The 23,796-nt window shown below is 46.7% G+C and overlaps 1 long non-coding RNA gene across 1 annotated transcript in view; it reads left to right on the top strand.

Moving 5' to 3' along the window:
• The first annotated feature begins 235 nt into the window (after positions 1 to 235).
• LOC141572081 (uncharacterized) overlaps positions 236 to 23,796 on the top strand; it is a 33,039-nt gene continuing 9,478 nt past the window's right edge. The window contains exons 1-2 of the long non-coding RNA XR_012497191.1: positions 236 to 589; positions 21,877 to 22,454. This is a non-coding gene — a long non-coding RNA (uncharacterized LOC141572081). The remainder of the gene's footprint in view (positions 590 to 21,876; positions 22,455 to 23,796) is intronic.

The following is a 23,796-nucleotide window of genomic DNA, read 5'->3' as shown; positions in this document are numbered from 1 at the left end:
CTGAGCTAGTCTCACATAAGTCGGTTGTTCATCTCGTAGCCACGTTCCTTCCGAAAGGATTCTTCTGTTTCCAGAGCCTCAAAAGGCCAACGTCTCCAGCGTTGTCCTCCTTTCACTGCCCCCGCCCCACAGCACACAGCCTATGCAGCCTGCTGAGCCATTTACTGTCCTTCCCACAGTCATCATCGCAGCACGGAAAGCCCCAGAAGCTCAGTGAGGAACAATAACCCTTTATCAAGCACTTCCTCTGGGCAGACCCTGTGCTGGGGGCTTCTGGTCATTATCTCATTTAATCCTCAAAACAGTCCTAGAAGGAAGCACCATTATCCCTCTCTTACAGGTGGGGGAACCCAGGCCCGGAATGGTAAAGCCAATTGCCCAGTGTCACAGCACTATGGCATTCAAGAGCTGAGAGTCACAGCTCTTGCTGTCCTCATCCACAGATCCTGCGACGGTGGTTTCCTGGGGGTAGGGAAGGTTGTGCTGGATGGTCCCAGGTTGCCACTGCCTACCCCAGGGCAGCCACGCAGAGGGCAGCAACACAGCACCCACCAGGACCACCTGGCCTCTCAAGACCCAAGGCACAAAGGTAAGGCTGGGATCCAAGACAGAGTTGTTAGATGAGCTTTTCGTGCCACCCCTGAAATAGCCCAGCTCCCAGCTCCTGCTCTGGGAGGCGGCAGGCGGATCCCAGAATAGCTCTTTCCGACTGCAAGGTGACCCAGTTAGCAGGTTCCTCTTGTCATGTGAGGTTGGCTGAGCAAAACGTTCACCTGCCTCTCTCTACCCAGAGAAAGCCTGACCCAGCGCTATGCTCTCCCTCCTCCCCCAGTGCTGCTCCCAATTTTCCCACCGTTCACTCATCCTGGAAATCTGGGGAATGGGTAATAATACACGGAGGGTGTAAGCAGCATGGTCTCAAAACATGTTCACAAATATCATCCCACTTCCTTTTCACGTTAGGCAGAGGAGGGAGGATTTAATGCCATCCTGTTTCTTAGCTGAGGAAATGAAGGCACAGAGAGGGTAAGCAACATGAAGAAGGGCATACAGCTGGGAAGAGACAGAGCCAGGAAGGCAGGGCCCTGAGTGTCCCTGGTTGCAGTGTTCCTCTCTGAGGAGCCCCAGTAACTACTCCTTCCTCACCTGTCTACTGCCTGGCATGGGTCTCCTGAGCACCTGGTGGCAGAATTGGGTTGTAGAGGTTGAGATCAAGGACTTTGCGGTTCGTCAGACCCAGGTTGGGGCTGGGGTTTACGTTTCAGCATTTCTCCGCTCTGTGACCTCAGGCAAGTTGCTTTCCCTAGCTGAGACTCAGTTTCTGTACCTATAAAATGGGGCTAATAATCACACCTGCATCCTGGATTGTTACGCGGATTCAGTGAGGTAGAGTATGTGAAGTGCCCAGCAGGTTCCCTTCACTTTGAGTGTCCTTGCTAAAGTACCTACTGTGGTTATTTATTATTATCATCGACATCCTGAATTTAACCCATAAGGCAAAGTATAAGATTGGTTAACAAAAATTGGGCCAGTGAAGAGTTATTGTACCAAAGCCCCTTATGGCTCTTCCCACACCATCACGTCACATGCCTGGGAGAAATAGTAGTTGTATTTCTAATAACACAACCCTAAGATATGGCAACTTTTCCAAAGTCTTGGGCCTTGGTTCTGCTGGATGACTGAGAGGCCCTGCGGTGAGGGTGTTGGTAACAGCGAGGTCCTTCCCGGACTCTCTGGCAGGAACTTGCAGGAGGGGAGAGAGGTGTAGGGGCACTACCCAGCCTTGGATGCCCCGTGCCAGGCTGTCACCTGTGGTGTACTCATTACTCTGTGAGTAGCATTTCATACGGACAAGGAATGCTGAGGAGGGCAGGGTACCTGGCCCGATGGTCCCTGTGGAAGAGAAGATGAGGGAGACGATCAGAGACACATTGGCAGGCCCCTGAATGCCATAACTAAATTACCTCAAGGAAGAAGTGTCTGTGGGCCCCAAGAATGGAGCTGGCCTCACAGGGTCGGATGCTGTCCATTCAAATCCTGCCTCCAACCCTCCTTAAATGTGAAGCCTCAGATAAGATGCTGAACCTCTCTGAGCCTCAGTTGACCCATCTGTAAAAACTGGGCGTAACATAACCTCCCCTGGGTTGATGAGAAGGGATGCACGAGGCACCCACGTGTAGCACAGTGCCAGGCACACAGCAGGTATTGAGTAAATGTTTGAGAATCTGATCTTGAACAGTCTAGGCAGTTAAGCCCAAGACTAGAGGTACCATCTTAGGAATTAAAAGGAAAGATCTAGAGGAAACAAGGAAGGCTTCAGAATGATGGTGATACTGGCATTTAGCCCTGAAATCCAAGTGTGACTGAGAAAGATGTAGAGGCTTGGGGAGGCCATTTCAGGCAAAAGACGTAGCAGGACAAAGCCTGGAGGTAAGACGGAGCATGACACATCAGCAGAGCAGTGGCTTCCCATCACATTCCACAGAAGATGTAAGTTCTTCCTCTGTGACCTCAACTACCACAGCTTCTGTGCCCCCACCCCCACCCCGCCTCAGTCGCTGCCTCCCTGTTACACGTGTACAGTCTCTTCATCACCTCCACCCCCCTAACTGGCGTGATTTTCTTCAGAGCACTCATTACACTCTTCAATACTATCTTATTTAGTCATTTGTGTACTTGTTTATTGTCCGTCTACCCCAAAGAGATTCTAAGACCCTTGAGGGAGAGGATTATGTCTCATTCACTGGAGAACCCCCAGCTCCTAGAACAATGGCAGCACATAGTATATGCTCAATAAATGGGATAAAGTAGGTGGATGAATGCTGTCCATTCAAATGGACAGTCCTGGAGGAGAGTCCAGGACAGCAGAAGGAGGCATTGGGTAGGTTGATGTCAAACTGGGGAGGGCTGTGAAGCCCAGGCTAAGGAGTTTGGGTGACTTTTCAAGAAGAATCAACAGAACTTGTGAACAACCAAATAACAGGTTGGTCAGGTTTCAGGTCTGGGTGATGAGGAGAGGAGTGGTGCCATTGGCAGAAAGCAGATCATTTGTTCCTCGATACTCTGAGATGTCTCTTCTGGACCATGTTCCAAGTTGGGCATAAGGGTCCAGCCATGTTTCCTCCTCTCATCAAGCCCCTGTTTTCATGGGGATTTGTGGAGCAGCCGTCATTCAAGCAGGACCTTGAAGTGTGGAGAGGATTTTCCCACTGAGAGACCTGGGACTGGGCAATGACACAGTGACCAGGTGATGGGAAGTGGCGGAGAGGAGAGGAGACGAGAGGAGAGGGCAGGACTTGGAGCCTTCTCCGGGAGCTGGGGTGCTATCCTGTCCCGTGCTTCCCTCTGAGGTCCCTGGGGAAGGAGGCATGGCCGGGCTGCTTCCTACCTGACCGCCTCTCCTGTGGGCAAGGACACAGGGAGGAGGAGGGTGACACGCTCAACAAAGGAGCATTCTTCTAGCCCTGACCCAGAATCAATAGAGGCTTGTGTGCCCTACTGCCTGGGCAGCAGCCAGGAGCATTGCCAAGGGGAGCTGGGCCGAAGGGTGGGAACACAGAGTTCTGAGCTGCCTGCTTGGAGCGTTGCTGCGCCCCAGGGTGGCCACACCCATGGCTCACAGCATCTTAAAAGAAAGAAAAAAGAAAAGGTGTGTGGGAGGGGGCGCGCTCCAGAGAACATCCAGGTTCATCTCCACCTGCAGGTGGGGCTCTTGGGCTCAGAGACTTTGACTTGGCCGCATGACAAGAGCACTGATTAGATCAGGAACAGAAGACCTGAGCCTGAGTCCCAGCTCTCTGATCTCTCCCAGCCTCAGTTTCCTTATCTGAAAGATGGGCCTAATGATACCCTCATCACAGGTAGGAATTTGTTGGGTGGATCCAAAGAGACAGTGTGTGCAAAGTGCTTTGGAAAGGCACAGTGTCTGCACGTTAGGACGCTGGGAAGATGGTAGTATGCTGCAGACAGGGGAGCGCCTTGGCCAAGGGGCAGAGTAGGGTCCACATGGATCTGACCCATGTTGATGGGCTCGGCTGCTTTGGGGAAAGGCTTCTCATCTTTGCCTGCTCAGCAATCAGAAAACCACCCCCCAGCCGTCTCCTCTCTCCTTGCTCCACCCACACATAACCCATCTCTGAGCAATGTTCCTTCTTTCCTACACTGGCTGTTTATTTCAGACTGAAGTTTCACAGGGTTTGAAAGAAACAGCACCAGTTACTGCTGTCGAGAGCTCACGGTGTCAAGCGCTCGAGGATCATGAGCTCACTCACTGCCTTATGAGCTAGGTCTGGTCACTGTCCCCAACTTACAGGTGAGGAAACTGGGGCTCAGAGTTGTGAATGAACTTGGCTTATGTCATCCAGCCACAATGTGTCTGAGCCTGGAGAGACACACATATCTTCGGACTCCAAGGTCAACTAATACAGTTCCTCCCCAATCCAAAATGTGCCCCTCCCCACAAACCCCCTCTGAGCTGCCACCTCCAGGACGAGGAGGCGGACTACCTCCCAAGGCAGTCTGTTTCACTGTTGGGATGCCAAAATCTAGCCCGAGAGAGTGGGCGTGGGGTGTGATAGAGGCTGGATGAGGGAGCAGGAGATGGGCAGGGAGAGCGTGCAGCACAGGCCAGCAGGGCCCACCGAGAGTGCTGACAGGGTGAGCTGAAGGTGACCAAAGGGACCTTTACTGGACCCCTACCTGCTACAGAGGCACCTGCCCAGGCGGCTTCCTTTCTGCATCCCCAGAGGATGGGACCCCTCTGGGGAGACCTGTGACGTGCCCATGCTGACGGGTCTCACTTTAAGTCACATTTGCTCACACCAAGTGGTGGCTGGTGTGCCTGGCAATGGCCCAGTGTGTCCCTAGATTTGTCACTCTCCCAGCTGATTATTTCCTACCTTCTTCTCCATCCTCAAACCTCAGCCCTTCTCTTCCCCCTCCCTTGCCTCCTAGTTCCCTGTGAACACAGAAGCTAACAGAAGAACTGGCCACACCAGCATCTGTGTCCACATTCTTGGCCAGCCTTCCTCTTCCTGGGGATGAACTGTCTGAGCTCCCACAAAACCCAGCCCTTCCCCGTGGCGCGTCAGACACCACCCCCTCACCTCTACAGGGACGTCCCTCCAGCAAGTCTTCCTCGCTCGAGAGTCATCTAACCTTCCCCCTTTGACTGGGTCATTCTCGTGAGCTTACAAACAAGTTGTTATTTATCTCATCTTTAAAAAGCAAACGAACGAACCTCTCTGGTTCTCTCCTCCTTATGGTGTCCCCTTGTTCCTGCTGTCCTCCTGCCCTTTTCTTCCACAGCGTGATCTATCCTGTCTGTCCTTAGTTCCTGCCCTCCCGACAGGCTTCTGCGTCCACCTCATCTCTGACACTGCCCTTGTCAGGTTATCAGTGACTTCCACGTTGCCAAGCCCACTGGTCAATTCTCAGTCCTCACTGCTTCTCGGATGACCCTCCTGTCTGTCTCCCTTGCTTCTGCTCCTCTCAGTTTCCTGTCGGGTTCTCCTCCTTGCCACGTTGCAGGGAATATGGCCACCAACCATGTGGAGGCTTCCCCTGACCTCACAGTGCCCACCACTGAAGAGCGACTGCCCTCTTCTTTGTGAGGGACTCTGAGTGGTCCCTTCTGGGTGAGAGACCCACCTCTGCACCAATCATTTATGCCAGGGGGACGGGGCCACATTAGATGAGATGTGGCAAATGGAGTCACACTGTTAGCCATGTTACCCCAGAAGGAGTGATAGTAGCCAGGAAAATGCCCTGTTTGGTGCTTGCTCCACCATGGCAGTGGGCCCATAGGAGTGGAGCTGGTCTCTGGGCCAGGACTTGGGTGGTGGATGGGAATAGGGAAGAGTAGGCAGGTTCTACAGATATTTAGGAAGTGGACATTACATAATTCAGTGAGGGTTAGAGGAAGGGCGTGAGGTTCAGGGAGGACCACCCCTCCACTTCCTTCCACATGTCTGATCAGACCAGGATGGCTGAGGTAAAGTGGGGACCCAGGAGGAGTTACCAGACAGCTTTGGCCCCACAAGCAGCGATGCGGTATACAGCTATGCGTGCTGGCCTGGGGGCAGCCCCCCTGAGTTCTCATCTGCTACAATCATGGGGACCAGGGGGAAGGTGAGACCAAACCCAGCCTCTCTGGAGGCCTCAACTTTGTCCCCCAGGATTAGGTACTGTACTACCTGCCCTCCCAAGACTTGGGGAGAGATGCCGGGTTAAAAAATTTTTGTAACAGTGGCAACAATTGTTATTCTTCTTGACAAAGCAATGGCTTTCTCTGATGCCCGCAGGAGACCTGCTCTGGGAAGACTCGGGGGCTCTGCCTTGGTGTGATTTCAGTGAGATCCCCTGCCCACCCTATCTCTTCATAAAGTCCCCAACTCTAGAAATCAGTGTTCTTCCATGTTCCACGAGCACAGAACCTGAGTCAGAATCACCTGGCTCTCTCATACTTCTAGGTAGATTTTGAGGCCTTGACCCAAATCTACAGAACCAAAATTCCAGGGCATGGCCCAGGAACGTGCCATCTGGTGCCCACTGAAGCTTGAGGACCATTGCCATAAGGCCTTTCACATCACGGTCAGAGACCAGGGTTAGAGCCTGGGGTTGGTGAGGGAATGTGGGTTGAAACTCGCATTCAGGTGAAAATGACTGACAGCTGATCTTTCCCCAGGCAGGGTCCTGATGGGGGGAAGAAGGGGCAGATGGAAAGGAAGCAGCACCTGAGCAAACTAAGAGGAACTGACTCATGAAGGGAAGGAAGAAAAGAGCGCAAGGTGGTAACATCCAAAGGCTAGTTTACTTTCTCCACAATTTTGCCAAAGGCTATAGAGTGCTAAGAGTTCAGGAAAGAATGTTCCTTTATGCTTCCTTGGTGCCTTCTCGTCCATTACCTCATCTGATCCTCACTGCAACCTTGAGACGTGGATAGGAAAGGAGTTATTGCCTCCCTTTTAAAATGAGGATACAGGCAGCAAAAATCGAGGTGGTGTGCCCAGAAGCATTCGTTCACGAAACATTTGTGGACACCTGATCTGATGCCAGTCCTGGGACACAGCTGAACGAGCCCAAGGCGGAACCCAAGTCACCAGACCTGCTGCGTGTCACGTGAGATCTCGTCGGTCCCTGAAAGTCACATCAGGCTGGAGGTTATCAATTAATTCTTCAGCCTTCCTCTTTCCCTATTTTCCTCTGCCTATAAATTCTAGAGACTCCGAGCTCATATTTGATGATTTGGGGAGGAAAGTGATATTTATGTTTATGGATGTCAAAAGGGGGCGGTAGAGAAAAGGCTCCATGAGAAGGAAAAATTATTTCTTTATTTCTCCCACAGCCAAAACCAAGGAAAGTGGATGCTAAGTCAAAGAGGTCTTCTGTTTGGAGGGAGGGATGCTATTTGCAAGGCGGAATTAGCCAGGTGGTCTCTACATTGCTCTGCCCAGGAGGAGTGGGTGATGGGAAGAGATGGGCAGGGAGTTGGGTGAAGGCCGTGGCAAGGGGCACTAGGAGACGGGGAGCTGGCAGCCAAGAAGGAAACTCCCAGGCAGGAAGAGAGAACAGAAGAGTCTAAGCAGCTCACTTACTAAGTTTTGCTCTGCAGTGTGCAATGTAACCCTGTCTTTCATCTTCCGATGAAATCTTCAGTAAAATTGGGCTTTACTCCCTAAAGGATCTATGATATACTTGAATCGGCTTTTGGGGTCTTGGCTTAAATACGAGGTCCTCCTTACGGGTGGGTGCAAGTTGCCCACAGAGGCTGTTCCTGGGGCTCTCAAAACTGGTTTCCATCTCCAGGTAATTCAAAAATGGTTCAGCATAAAGCAGAAACAGAAAGATCTTTTGTCTCGGAGCACAATGAATAATGAAAGTCCTGTTGTGTCTCATGAGCGATCATCCAACGTGATACTGCTCTTCCATAAGACGGGAGCTTTTTGGTGGCAGGTTATTTTTCCTCCTACTCCTTCTGTTTTCCCTGGCTCCAGCTTCATCAGTCGAAGTACTTCTTTCTGCGAACTCTGAAGACAGCGCCAGCCCAGGCCCTTCCAACCACCCAAGCTACACAGCTCACTGCACACAAAGGGGCTTTGTGGGTTCCCAGTGAATTAAGCATGGATGGGTGATGGGGAGGAGAAAAACTTTCGTGATCAGGAGTGCTGAGTCTTGCCAAGTCCCCGTTCCAGCAGTCACTGTCCCCTAGGAGGGATGTGGCAGGAGGCTATGGTTATATTTCTGTAACTGGGAAAGAACTCGTGGGGTGTTTTAACATTTTTTTATCCAGATTGAATTTAAACTGTCTTGAACACCCTCTGAAAGGTTAGCAGAAAGTCCAGAATCACCTTTGGGGGAAGGGCAGTGCCTCTCCTTCCCTGCCACTCTGACCACTTTGGGTCATTTAAGAACAGCCGGGGCTTCTAAAATCCAAGAGAAGTGGACCTGCTTGACTTTCACTCCCAAGATGGGGACAAGAGTCCATAGGCCGTCATCTGATGCCATTGTCACTGCCATGCAGCACCGCTCCCCTGTGTGGCACTTGTGCTGCACTCACTCCCGCACTGTAGTGTCTCTCCTGTGCCAGCTCCAAGCAGTGAGTCAGTGGGCATTGCCTCCCCACACACACATCACCCAGGACCTGGTCACTTCTTGGGCTGTGACTCTTAGTGTCCCAGGTCATGTACTGTTTGAGTTAGCTGCTTTCGTTCTCAATCCCTGACCCCAAGATTCAGGCGACTCCTTTTAAATAACAGATCTTGCATTGCCCCTCAGCAGGGCCAAAACTCAGACATTCAACACAGTTCACGGCGGGGGGGTGGGGGGGGAGTGTGGAGGAAGGTGGGTGGTAGAATAAACACCTTCCATCACACCTCACCCTTTGGAGGAGAGACGAAGGAATTTTTTGTACCTTTTATCCTGAAGCAGAAAAAAAAAGTTTGCAAAGGGCCACCCCTATTTTTATCTTTTAGAGAAGCCCTGTTTTTCCTTTTTGCATGGGGTGTGTTTCCTTCAGAGTTTGGAGAAGTTTTGTGAAATCTAAGAAAGTGGACAACTTGGCATTAATTCTCAAATGGCGATCCTGGGACAGTACTTTCTGGGGAACAAATATCCAATGACTGTTTTCAAACAGTTGCACTCTGCCCGCCAAGTACATTAAGACATTCAGTGTTTGTTTCTAGGTAACTGTGTGAATCCCTGTTTCTTTTTATCTGTCTTCCTCTTGCTATAAAGTTATAAAAGGAAGTACCATACCCTACTGGTGTCAGAAATGTTTCGTAAGAAGCCAAAGGTCCGTCTGGTCTATAGCAAGAGCTCCCAACCTGTGGGCTAAGGAATTCTGGAAGGCTTTAGAGTGATTGCAAAGGATAAGAGGGCACCCACGTATACAGTCTGTTTGTCATAGACTCATTGATGTCAGGCTTCCTGGATTTGGATCTCAGCTCCATCAATATTCTATCTGTTTGAACTTAAAATGTGTTACTTGAATTCTCTGGGCCTCAATTTCATCATCTGTACACTGGGGGTGATAGTAAAGGCCCCTAAATCATAGAGTTATTGTGGAGACTAAAATTAATAATACATGTAATAATACATGTAATAATACATGTATTGAGCTCTGTGGCTGACATGTAATGTGGCTGGTCAATAAATGTTTATCATTATTGTTAATAGCATTACTATTGATCAAGTACCTATTATTTTCCGGGCAACTGTGCTAAAATCTTCCCCTCCATTATCTCAAATCTTCATAACATCCCTACTTTATATAAAGTGAGGTTCAGTGACTTGCCCAATGCTAGACTGTTCCAGAACTTGTGTTCCATACCAGTTTTCAAAACCAGAGCTTTCTGACTCTAACGCCTGCTTTCTCTGAGCCAAATCAAATTGTCCCTGAACCACACTGCGGACGGATTATTTAACGTCTGGTGTATATACCCAAACGTGGATACTATTCAAAGTATTTAGCAATTAGCCCCGTGCAGGGCTGACCAACTGAAAGAAAGTGGCCCTACCCCAAGCTGGGTGTGAAGTTCAAGGAAGTCTCCTGTCCTGTGCCAAATATTAACTCCTTAGTTGCTGGATCGTGTTAAACAAGCAATTGTCCCAAAACCCATTTCCAAAAGTCATGCTCTCATCTGACTAATAACTAGACAGTGTACCCCCTTTCATGCTAATCTAACAAGAATTATTCTAGACACTCTCCTTTCCCATCAAGTGTTCTTTCCAGGAGAAAATCTGTGAACAGGTCTGCCACACATTCTTACCCCTGTAGCAAGGTTGTAACAAAAATTTGATGTGTGCTCATAACTGAAACGTCTGGAAAGTGTTGTTTCGTTTTTAACTGTGGAGATAGGAGGAAAGGCTTCCAAACACTTGGGGAGGGGTGGAAGCTGGAGGCAATTATTATTTACCAACAAGGGCAGAACTATTTCAATAAAAAATCAGAGCCCATGTGGCCACAGCAGTGGGTCCCAGCTCTAAATCAGCCCTGAATACAATAAATTTTAAATCCATCTAGAACATATAGATTTTATTGTGGTTCATAGACTACAGAAACTGATTTCACAATAGTTTATTGATAGTATGGATTTTCTTAAACAATGACTACCACAGTCTTTTTTATGTTAAAAAGTGTTCTTCTATAGCACCTAACAATTGCTTCAAGCAAGATCCACTGATGAATGCTAAGAGTGGGTGGAATTTTAAGGAGAAATAGAATATTTACCTAACCTCAAAGTATCTTCTTCAAAATATTAATTGCCATTGTGCCTTTAACAAATGTCCACATATTCTTCTACTCCTTGCTCTGGGAAGTGGAGCTTAATTTCCTTCCACTTGGACTGGACTTAGTGACTTGCCTCTAGAGTATGGAAAGAGGAAGAAGAGTAACTTTACAGTAACCGCGTCGACGTTACCGTAACCAAGCGATGAAGGTTCACGTCATCAGGAAGAAGCCATGTTGATGTCAGGTAGCCCCTGATACGATGCAAGGAGAAGGCCGCCTCACCTGGGTGATATTCTGCCCCCACATCCACAACTCCAGTCTAATCAACAGAAACATCAAAGCCTCAGGGACATTCTACAAAATACCTACCCAGTGCTCTTCAAAAGCCAAGGTCATGAAAAAACAAGGAAAGATTGAGAAACCATCACAGAATGAAGGAGACTGAGGAGACATGACGACCACATGGAATGTGACTTTCTAGATGGGATCCTGGAACGGAAAAAGGACATTAGTGGAAAAACTGGGGAAATCCAAATAAAGTCTGTAGTTAATAGTGTTGTGCCAATGTCACTTTCTTAGTTTTGATGAATGTGCCATTGTCATGACACATTACATATCAGTAACATGAAGGAAAGCTGGGTGAACTCTCTGTACCATTTTTCCAACTCTTTTGTAAATCTAACATAGTTTCCAAATAATGCTATAAAAAATAACAAGTAGAAAAAAAATAACAACATGATTAATAATATCATAAAACCTTCAAATTTCTTAATTAAACCAACAAAAGGGACTTGTCGGGGTGAACACTTAAGTTATATAAATGTCTAATCACTATGTTGTACACATGAAACTAACATAACAATGTATGTCAACTGTAATTGAAAAATTAAAAAGAAAATTTTTAAACAAAAGAGTTCTTACAAAGGTTGGGAACTGAAGTTTATACAACACTCAAAGAACTGAATGAAAGAGAACCACAACAATCCTAACAAAAAGCTATAGGCCCTGGAGATGCTTCCAACCCTCCCGATGGGAACACAGACCAGTGCAATGGTGTCCTCTTGTATGTTGGCATGACTCACACTCAGAGCTGTGGCCTAGGGGTGGGTGCGACAGGAACTATGAGGTTACCCAGTGGGGCTGGCTGGGAGGAGGCCGAGTGTCCCACCGTGGATGGAGAGAGATTGTGGGGATTAAAATACTTAACACATCTAATGTGCTTATACCTGTACCTGACATAGTAACAGTGAGTAAATGTTTATTAATTATTATTATTATTAACAGTATCGCCATTTATCAGATGTCTACTGTTTTCCAGGCACTGTGCCAAAAAACTTCCCATCCATTTTCTCAAATCCTTACTACATCCCTACTTTATATAAAGTGAGGTTCAGTGACTTGCCCAGTGCTAGAGTGTTCCAGAACTTGTATTCATTACGGGCTGGCAAAGCCCTCTCTTAGGCCTCAGTTTCCAAAAGGTGGGAGGATAGAATTGGCCCCGGAAGGACAGTGTGGCCTAGCTCAAGCTTTGAAATCACAGAGACCTTTGTACTTTCCTCATAGGGTTGTTGAGAGAACAAATACAAGGTCTGACAATTAAGTTCACAAACTCTTCCTAGAAAAAGTGCTACATACCTCATTGCTGAATATCACTATGGTCACCTTCAAAGTACTCCCCCTTGGGAAGCTATGCACTGACACCAGCGCCTAGTCTACCCTTCAAAGCAATTTTGGAGCTCTTTTTCTGGAATGGCCATCAGAGTTGTCATTCTATTACCCTTGATGTCCTGAATGTCATCAAAACGTCTTCCTTTCAATATTTCCTTAATCTTCAGGTAAAGAAAGAAGTCATTGGGGGTCAGATCAGGTGAGGAGGGAGGGTGTTCCAATACAGGTTTTTTGTTTGTTTGTTTGTTTGTTTGTTTACTGGCTAAAAACTCCCTCATAGACAGTGCCGTGTGAGCTGGTGCATTGTCATGATGCAAGAGCGCCTTTGGGACCATTTTTGCACAGACCTTTCTCAAGCCAAGATTTTCAGTTAAGATTTTCCTAACTGTTTATCGATGTTTACTTGGTCTGCTATGCGATTTTGACACACAATTCGATGAATTTTTGCAATGTTTTCATCAGTTCTGCTTGTTACAGGCTGCCCTGACCTCTTTTCATCAGTGACACATTCTCTCCTCTCAGAGAAACATTTAATCCACATGTACACTGCCGTTTCCTTCATGGCATTATCCCCATAAACTTGGACTAACACGTCCCTGATTTCACTTCCCCTCTTGCCAAGTTTAACAAGAAATTTAATGTTTGTTCGTTGCTCTAATTCAAGCCCAGACATTCTCACAACAGCACACAAAAACACGCAACGATAATGAATGCCACTCAGGAAGACACCAACACACGTTGACACAAACACAGCTGTGAGACCCTGATATACCAAAGTTATGAAACCTTCCTGAGCTGTTTGTACAGTGCTGCCAATGTAAGTGCACGGTGGCAAGTTCGCGAACTTAATTGACAGACCTCATGTGATGATGGCCTGGTGCCGAGCACATAGCTGCTACTCACTTCATGTTATTGGAGAAGGATAATATTGGGAGTTTTTAAACTGAGGGTTTTTCTTCACCCAAATATTTCTTGCTGCTTCATGGCCCTTCATCCATTGTCTGAGAGCCCTGGTGGAACACAGCCTAGGAGAAAGAAGTCATTGTTTAGCACTGAATGTCAAATTGGACTCTTAAAAGAGTCCAAACCAAAATTGTTTTGGAGAGCCAGATATTCAATTGCAAAGAGTCAACGTATAGAGGAGAGAAAAAAGTTTTCCAGAATTCTAAAATTTTCTCTTTAAGTAAACTTTAATATGAAACTTGAAATAAAACTTGGACGACTTAGAGCATGAAAGTTTTTCTAAAGCCGTAGAGTAGGCAGATTCTAGTGTCAGACAAAGAGCTATTCCTGGCTGGGTTAAGAAACAGAAAAGAGCAAGAACATGAGATTCGAGTCTGGGGCCTGCCTCGGAGTCTCCCGCCCGGGTAGGACAGGCAGTGGAGGCTGTTAGAAGCCCGCAGAGCAAAGGAACTATGCCTCGCTTCGCCCAGTACCTGGGAGCCACAGTGGAGGTTCAATGGCAGTGAGGCGGATTTAGGGAGCGCCTCACATTCACTTTGCCCAGCTCCACCCCACTTCCCACCCCTCCCCCAATGCCAGTTATTAAGCTGTTTATTAGCCTGAAACCCACCCATCTATGTCTGTCTTGTGATGCTGGGCACAGGGCCAGCCCCATTTCTGTTTTGTCAGCTGTTTCCATGACCAGTTCTGTCAATAGGGGGCATTAGAGAGTCCAAGACTGGGTGAGGCAGGAAGCCCTTGATGCTCTATTTGCTCTTCTGTCAGCCTCACCTCACAACAACCCTTTACTCTGGCAGTGGCAATTGGTTCCAGTAGAAATAATGTGGTTTTTTCCACATTCCCAGAGCCAGCCTTCTGGGGGCCTCTTGGCTATATCAGCACCAGCCACAGGTGTGCCCTTCAAAGGGATCTGGGTCCCAGTTTCTAGGCTCTAATAACCCCAACTTCTTCCCGCGTCCTCCCATCCCGAGGGGTATCTGTTTCCTGCAATTAATACTTCTGATACTCACTGTTTGCTTTTCCACTTGTCCAATACTGTGTAGCCAATTCCTTATATTAAATTTTCTCTCTCAAAACAATGAGTGTGATTTCAGTTTTCCTAATGGGACTGAGTCATACACGGTTCTGATTCCCCCAAGGCCATCGTAGGTCATGGTAAGCATCAGAAGTGCCCAGGAGGGCCTAGCTAAGCCCTGGTAAGACGCTGATTGTAAGAGGCTTAGGGTCAGGACTGGGACAACTCGAAGAACACAGCCTTGACACCAGAGGCCATGACTACAGAGTCATGCTCAGGAATGACACACACTCAGGCCCAAAGCCAGGCTGGACCAGTTGTACCGGCAGAGAAGCAATGGGGAGGGAAGCTGACACCAAAGACTCAAGAGGGCAAAGCAGCTCAGAAGTCTAGGCCCAAAGGCCTTGACTGTCACGGAAAGCTCCTTGGCTACCAGATGTCATCATGAGGGGTGGGGAGTGGGCCCCACCAAGAGATACAGCCATCCTAATAGAGAGGTCATGTCCAGATTTGACAGTTTCTCCAAACAACAGTACATTTTCTTATTTAATTTTTTTTTGCTTTTGACATCATTTCAGATTTACAGAAAAGTTACAAAGAATAGTGCAAAGAATTTAAAGATACCCGTCATCCAAATTCTCCAAATGTTAACCTTTTACTACATTTACTTTATTCTTCTGCTTATGCGTTTTTTCTGTGTGTTTATTTCAAAGTTGCAGACAGACGCCTCTTTATACTTAAATATTTCAACATGGATTTCCTAAAAACAACAATATTCTCCTGCATAACCACAGCACAATTAATAAAATTGGGGAATTAACATTATACAGTACTATAATCTAAGCTACAGACTGACTTCAGGTTTTACCAATTGTCCCAAATGTCCTTTATAACAAAAGAAAATACAGGATCGTGTACTGAATTCAGCTGTTGTGAGGAGAGTAAACTTTCACCCAGAAATAAAATTGGGGGAAGGGGAGCTGTGATCAAGTTGGGTTTAGTTGTAGAAGAAACAGAGTTTTCTTTCTGCATGTCTGAGCCATACAGTGTAAATGCTGACCTTGCAATGTTAGTGGTTAATAATAATGTTAATGATAATGGTAATAATAGTTCGTAGCCTTTTCTGTTCTGGGTCTTTATGTCTTTGAGACAGATTTGTGGTCATTTGGTATCAGCCAGTTACTCCATGAAAAAAGTTATTACTGTTATTATTATTATTATTATTATTGAGACAATGTAGCTTAGTGGGAAAGGCAGGAATTCTAGAGTTAGAAAGACTTGGGTTGAAAATTAGCTTTGCCACTTGCTGGTGGTGTGACATTGGGCCCAGCTTGAACCTGTCTGAGTCTCAGCTTCCCTGCCTTTGACATGGAGGAGAGATTAGCACAGTGAGATATGGGGCCCAACAGTTCTGGGTTCATGTATTAGTTCTGTGCTTACAAATGTCTTCACCAACTTGGGTTTTTGGTCTGCTCATCTGTAAAGTGGGGAAAATATCAACAGGGCACCTTGCTGGGCTATTGAAAGGAGGACTGATTCTTCTATGGAATTGCCTGGTTTGTACAGGGTTCTCAGTGAAAGGTTAATTCCTTTCTATCAGCCCTTCTGAGTTTAGGCATGTGATTCTTCCCCTCAGCGCCTCAATTTCTTCATCTGCAAAACAGAGCAAATGGTACCCATCTCTGGCTTGTGAAGAATGAGGCCTGCACATGGAAGGGCTTGGTGCTCTGAAAAGCCTGGTGCACTGTGGCCTTGCCAGAGCAAGTGATTGGCTGACAATGACAAAAACAGAAAGTGCTTTGGAATCCTGGGGCCCACCAAGAATGTGGGCAAACTTGTTCTTCCACTGCTGCCCTAGGGCTCCAGACCTGCCCATCCTATCACCCCAGCCAGCTTTTTTCTCCTTCCCCTGGGTGTGCCCTGCCTGCCTTCTTCTAGGAAGCCACTCAGTCCTGCCTCCAAGAAGGGGGGAAGGATGTGACCTTGTCCAGGGCAAGTTGTTGGGCAAGAGGGCAGCTCCAGCGCTGACCCACTGCTGGGAAGAAAGGAAGAAACCTGCAGCCCTGGCAGGCCTTCCCCAGGGCTCTCACCGTGGCTCCAGCCCCTCCAATTTCCTCCCTCTCAGGCACTTACTGAGTTCATGGTCAGATAAGGAGAAAAGGACTTACTGGAAAGCACTCTGGCCTAGGAGAAAGAAAGACCACCATACCATTCTAGGATCAAGAGAGGCCTAGGGCAAGACCTCTTGGGGCAGGAGGCCCTCAGCAAGTGAGGCAAGGGGTGGGTATATTCCCAGAGGGGTGTCAGATGTCCAGCTCTTTCACCTCCTGCCTGGAAGGTCAGAGCACGCTACATGCCAGGACTTGTATCAAGCTCTTGACGTTATATTATCTTATGGAAACCTCATAAGTCCCGGGGAGTTTAGGGGCACCATTCCCCTTTGACAAAGAAGAAAAACAAGGCCCAGAGAATGAAGCTACCTTCTCTAGTTAGTGTCTGCTCAGGGACCTAAACCTAAATCTGCTTAATTCCAAACCCCATGTTTACCTGGTTTGCTGTGGGATGGATCTGGAGCTGGGTCCAGGGCTGCCCTTACCTCCAAGGGCCAACAGCTTTCTGGGGGCAGCCCTGTGACCTTGCAAGTTATTCACGTGTTCCTGTCCCTGGATTGACACTTTGGGGATCCTGTGTTTAGCAGGAACTGTCCACCTCACCTAGCACTGATCAAATGTATCTGCAATAATACATTATAATGTACCATGTCCCACACCCTACCTGAGTGTGGGCTATTCCAGGCACAGAGTCCAATTCCTCTATTTATCTGCCCACATGCCAAGCAAATGCCAGGAATGTAGTAGGAGCTTAGTAAATGTTTCTCGGACGAGCATACTAGTGATGTGGAACTAAATTCTTTTATTTATCAGAGGAAGCATCAGAAACCCAGTGCAGGAGGGAAGGGACTTGCCCAGGGTCACTTAGGGCTGTTCAGCTACCATCCAGGGTGGTTTCTCCTCTATTACTCAGTCCTGGCTTGGGCCCAGGGTTTTTCCAGGAAGGAGGGCTGCATTTGACGGTTCCCACAGGAAGCCAAAGACCCTGTCTGGTCCTGCAAGACCCTCCCCCTCTGTAAGATTAGGAACAAGGTCCCAAAGGAAACTGGGAAACCAGATCCCACAGCACTCACATTAAAAGGTAGATTCAGTTGCCTCTGAGGGTAGCGTTTGCTGACCTGGAAAATGAGAACAGTATGGTAAACAGTTTTTGATACACCGAGTGGAAGGCGTAGTTACCTGTGGGGGCTGGGGCTGTGTTTTGTGGGCCATGATGATTGTCTGACTTGGAAAGCAAGGACTGGGATGTAATTCTGAGTCTACAAAAAAATCAAACCCAAAGATTCCACTGTTGCCCATTATTTGTTCATTTCTTCATTCGTCCGTTCACTCCCTCCCTCTCCATCAATGTAGTGTTTCCTAAACTTCACTAGTTCCCGTACTACTTTCATCTTTTGCCTTATCCAATACAACCTGGAAGCTGATTTACTTCATGTTTTTCCTTATTTGACTATTTTACTTCAGTGAATTTAGTCTCAGACTAAGCAGTACTATACTTTAGCTTAAAATGTCTATGACAATGACAGCATGTGTAACCACGTACCACTTAAAACTCTTTCCCATCCCACCATTGGGTATCTTTGGGTCCATTCATCTCTCCTCTGTGCATCTCAGGTTCTGCATCTGAGAGGTGGAAGGCCTTTGGACGCAATGATCTTCCAGTTCTGACATTCTAGGAGTCTATGATTCAAAGAGTCATACACACCCAGGGGAGGAAAACCTAGAGACCAGATGAAATCAGTGAGAGAGAGGTAGCTGGTGAAACAACATGTTTATCTGTCATGTTTCTGAGTCTGCCAGTGACTCAGGAGGCAAGACCGGAAATTCCTTGGGATTGGTCTGTAAACCACCCCTCAGGGACTAAGAAAAACAAGTAGTCAAGTCCCAGGAATCCTAAACAGCCCCCAAAACATGAGCTACATGCTCTTCACTGAGCTCTCCCAGAATCTTCCAGAGTTTCCAGAGGCACTGGGATCCCAGATGGAGGAATTTTACCCCTGAAGAAGTTTGGCACTGAGAAGTGATGGGGCAGAAGGATGACCTCATCGGCCTCCTCCTGGTTCCCAGACCAAGCAAGTGGGAAGGGGGTTCCTTCTTGGGCACCTGCTCTGCTCACAAGTCCTTATTTGACTCCAATCCAGAGAGGTCCTGGGCCCATGTTTGTTCTATGCAGCCCAGCCCCCTTCTTGTCCAGCTAATGGGCCAGAGTTGGGTACCTGCCTCAGAGGGAACCACTGCAGAGGCCAGGCTGGGACAATCAGATTCCTGAGCTTTGAAATCAGGACGAGGAAAGTCTGACCCTAATTAGGTATAGGTACAGGTCGGGTAATGTAATGTAGACTCCCTGAGGAGACCTGCTTGGGACACCCATTTGAGAGAGAGAGAGGAAGGAAACCAGTGCTCTGAGAGAAGCACGAGGGCAGCTGGGCAAGCCTAGAGACTTCCATCCTGATATCTTGACAGTCCTCGGAGTGAAGCCCTTGTGTGACTTGCCTGCCCTTGAGATCTGTGAGATAGCTTGTAACACCTTCCATTGAATTACACTTTTTGCTTAAACTAGATGGTGTGGGCTTCTCTTTCATGTAACCAAATCAATCACGGATACAGTGAAGCTAGTTCTTCAGTCTCTCAAATTAGACCTGGGAAGCCAGGATAACAATGATAGCAATGACTGCCCTCCCTACCCCCCCAGCCCCACTTACATTTGATGGGCGCTTTATAACTTTAAAAGTCCCTAACATAGGGGTCATCACTTCCAGCCTTAGAGGACTTCCCCCAGACCTACTCATGCTCAAAACTCCTCTCCCAAGAGCATAGGGGGGAATAGGCCAGCTTTGGAGTCAGACAGACCTGGGTCTTGATCCCCACTTGTCCATCACTTACTACCTGTTTGACCTTGGGCAAGTTATTTAACCTCTCAGAGCCTCACTTCCTATTTTACAAACTGGAAAGCATGACAATGGAGACAAGACAGTCTTTTTAACAAATGGTGCTGGGACAATTTGCTCACCCATATGTTAACACACACACCCAAACCCTTTAATCTACTCATTGCATCATAAATAAAAAGTAACTCCAAATGGATTTATAGACCTAAATGTAAAAACAAAATCTGTGAAACTTATATGCAAATGATACATTTGATGAAGGACTTGTATCCAAAATATATAAAGAACTCAAAACTCAATAATTGGAAAACAAGTAACTCAATTAAAAAATGGGAAAAATAGTTGAGCAGACACTTCACCAGAGAAGATATACAGATCACAAATAAGCACATAAAAAGATACTCGATATCATTAGTCACTAGGGAAATGCAAATTAAAGCCACAATGTGATGCCACTACATGCCTATCAGAGTGGCTAAAGCTAGAAAGATTAACCATACCAAATGTTGGTGTGAATGTGGAGAAACTGGAATTCTCATACGCTGCCGGTGGGGATATAAACTGGTACAACCACTTTGGAAAACAGTTTGGCAGTTTCTTAAAAACTTAATATGCACCTACCATATGACCTGGTCATTCCAATCCTAGGGATATACTCAAGAGAAATGAAAACATATGTGCATGGAATGACTTGTATGTGAATGTTCACAGCAGCTTTATTTGTAATAACCAAAAGCTGCATACCCAACTGTCCATCAACAGACAAATGGATACACAAACTGTGGTATATCCTCACAAAGTATACTACTCGGCGATAAAAAAGAATGAACTATTGAAAGATGCAACCAGTAGAACAAATCTCAATATATTTATGCTATCGAAAGAAGCCAGACAAAAAGAGTACTTACTGCATGATTCTACTTGCATAAAAGTCTCAAAAAATGTACAGCAGATTGGTGGCTGCCTGGGGACAGGGAAAAAGGGGTGGAGGGAGGGATTACAAAATAGCATGAGGAATCTTTTGGAGGTGATGAATGTTCACTATCTTGATTATGGTATAGTTTCATAGCTATATATATGTGTATATATATATATATATATATATATATATATATATATATGTATATATATATTCAAAAAATGTATACACATTTTAAGAAAGGAAAAAACTGTTTTAAAATTGTAATAATATATACCGATAACAAAAGATGACTACAGGTCACATTTGACTTCTGCAATTACAAGAGTTGCTCAAAGTGGTTACCATCAGCATAATTTTAACAGTTTTTTCCTTTCTTAAAATATGTATACATTTTTTGGCACCCTGTGTGTGTGTGTGTGTGTGTGTGTGTGTGTGTGTGTGTATCATAACATAAAATTCTACACTTTAAATGCATGCAGTTTATTACATGTGGATATAATACCTCAATAAAGCTCTTTAAAGCAACAACAACACAACAACCATGGGCCTTCCCTGTGAGTCAGCTACCCAGGCCTGCCACAGGTTCCATACAACATGCCCATACACACATCACATTGAGCACGATTGCGCCAACTAGTTCAAAAGGCCCAGCTGACTGAGCAGCCTGCACTGCAGCCTGCACCACCTGGAACCTTCTCTTTCTCTGGGCCCCACTCCAAGTGAAAGGCTTGTGGATAACTTTGTAAATAAGTAGGAATAACACACCCAAATATAGAACACCATGCCTCCAAATTCCATAGGCCCACCAAAGCCATGCTTCTTTTTTAGTGCTGGGGGTTACAGTGCAGCAACTTGCTTTTCACATTGGAGGAGAGAACATGGCATGCCCTAGACTTCTAGAAACATCACTGAAGAGGACAAGGTAGTGGAATGAGGGCAGGAGAGAGAGGAGCTGAAGTGAGGAGGTTATGAGAAAAGGATAGATGAGGGGAGAGGAGGAGAGACAGAGGTGCAAGGGCCAATTTGTGAGCTTCTTCATTGGCTGTGATTAAGAAACCTCCAGTTCCATCTCTCCAACCTGGGAAAAGAGGAGGGGGCACTCTTTGATGAGCCTCTGCCTGAGCTGGCACTGTCCTTAGCACTTTATGGACATTTCATCCCTCACTGCTGCGCTGTGAGGAGCAGGCATTGCTCCCCCATTTTACCTCTGGGGGATCTGAGGCTCAGGAGGGAAGGAGACATGGCTGGTTCCCATAGCCAGGGAGAGTCGGGGTTTCCCAAATTTAAGTCCTGAGCACTTCTACCTGTTTGCTGATTCTGCACTACACTCCCTCCAGAATCTGGAACCTGGGATCCAGGCTTCAGTTCCCAGAGGTGAGCTGTAGTAGTGGCTGTCCCTGGAACACGAGGGCTGGGCACCATTGTAAATCTTCCAACAGAAGGTCCTCCATCCGTTGGAGGAATTTTCCCTGGTATTATATATGTCATATGTCTCCCTTCTTAGATTTGCCAAGTTACTGAGCTTTTGAAAAGCTTTTCTGAATTAAATCTGGTGAACTGAATTTGGGTTCCATATCCAGCAGGACATTGTTCCAAGAGACCGGGCAGAAGCTGCAAGGCTTCGTCTGACCTTGCCTCTGGGGTCAACACAGCGTCACTTTCAATACAGGCTGCAGCGGAGCAGGGAATCGCGTTGAGGCACAGTTCCTTTTTCTGAACTGACATTGATTGAACACCCACCTACGAGGCACCGAGCGCTCCACCTGGGGCTCTCCAAGCCTTGTCTCCTTAGCTCTTTCCAACGGTGCTGTGGTGCCCAGGAAGCAGTAAAAGCCCCAGAACCCGGATGTATAATAAAACTGAGAAGCCACTTCATCAGGGTGAACGTCCCTTTCCTTCTCTCTCCAACCTGGAGCCCTCCCTTTCCTGGATGGAAGGAGTTGGGAAGGAACCGCTAAGAATTCCTTGATGATAATGGATAATGGAATTACAGCAAAGGGAAGGGTCATCTTGAGGGAAATATCCTGGACTCCTCAAAACGCAGGTCCGCTAAACGCGAAGTCCTACAGCCCCAGATGGGTACTTCTCTGCTCTGAGCCACGTGCATCCTCCTTGCCCCTCCCTCTAAAGCTTCTTAGTCATGATTTCACCCTGTTGGGTAAGTATGAAGAAAATATTTTTATAATACATGTGTATATTGTAAAGATGAGGTGACTCCTGTACCCCTCCCCCAGCCCAGCTTCCTTTTTGCCACCTGTGCATCCTTCCTGCTCTAGGGCTTTCCCTCTTTTAGGATAAGAAAGCCACTATCCTGAATTATGTGTCTATCATTCCCTTATTTTAAAAAATTATTTTCCCCTATGTGTTTATATCCCTAAAAATACACCATTTCGTTTTGCACATTTGTGAAGTGTATACAGGAATCATACTAAATGTATTCTGCTGTGACTTGCTTTATTTGTTCAGCATTATTGTCCTGGGGTTCCTGGATGTCATGAGCTATAAGTCATTTGTTTTTCACTGCTGGGTACCACTCCACTGTAAAATACGCCACAATCAATTACAGTCTGCTGGTGACGGATATTTGGGATGTTCCCGTTTTTTGCTATTACAAACAGGCTGCTATGATTATTCTGTACACTCCTCCCAGTGCGAGAGTTTCACTAAAGTAAATATCAAGGGAATTACTGAGTGATGAGGCAGGTGGTCTTCAACTTTACTAATGATGTCAAACTGGTTTCTAAAGTGGATGCACTACACAAAGCCTGAATTGGACCCCGTCCTCAATGAGCACCCAGGGTAGTGGGAAAGACAGGTGATCCTCAGTTCATTGTGATTCAGAACGCAAAGTGACAGCCCTGCTTTGGGGGCAGGGTGGAGAGGAAACAGCCCTGATCCACTTTCCAGCTCTGGACTCAGAATTAATGAGCAAATAAACACATGCCAGCGCTTCACGTGGTCTGCCTCCTTTAATTCTTACAGCAAACCCATATATCAAGTAGACATCTTTAGTCTCATTTTACAGATAAGGAAAACTGAGGCACAGAGAGGTTAAGGAACGAGCCCAAGGTCATACAGTTTGTTAAACCTCAGAGTCTGGATTCCAACTCAGTCTATCTAATTCCAAAGTCCATCATGCTTTCCTGCCTCCTGTTATAAACTGATGCAATTATATTTCTGTTGGAATTATATTTCTGAACCTTGACTAAGGGAGAGGTTGTATAATTTTTACTCTTTCCTTCTCAAGTGCTATTATATTTTTTAAAACCTTCATTTGATATGTTACCACCTTCTACAAAGCCAGCTAAATAAGCACTCCATGCCATCCCCCAGAAAGCCTTCTGATTCCCCGGCCCCCTGGGCCTACCCCAAAACAGCACCAGCCCATTGTCTCTAGTTGCCTATTGACCTGTCTGATTCCCTTTGTAGGGCAAAATCTATGTCAAGGGCATAGTGGGTGCCAGTAAGTGTTTGAGGAAGGAGGAAAAGAGAAGAAAAAA

This window comes from Rhinolophus sinicus, linkage group LG06 (assembly GCF_036562045.2).
Source record: "Rhinolophus sinicus isolate RSC01 linkage group LG06, ASM3656204v1, whole genome shotgun sequence".
NCBI lineage: Eukaryota > Metazoa > Chordata > Mammalia > Chiroptera > Rhinolophidae > Rhinolophus > Rhinolophus sinicus.
Note: the sequence above shows the minus strand (reverse complement) of the source record. Positions and strands in the feature narration are given on the sequence as shown.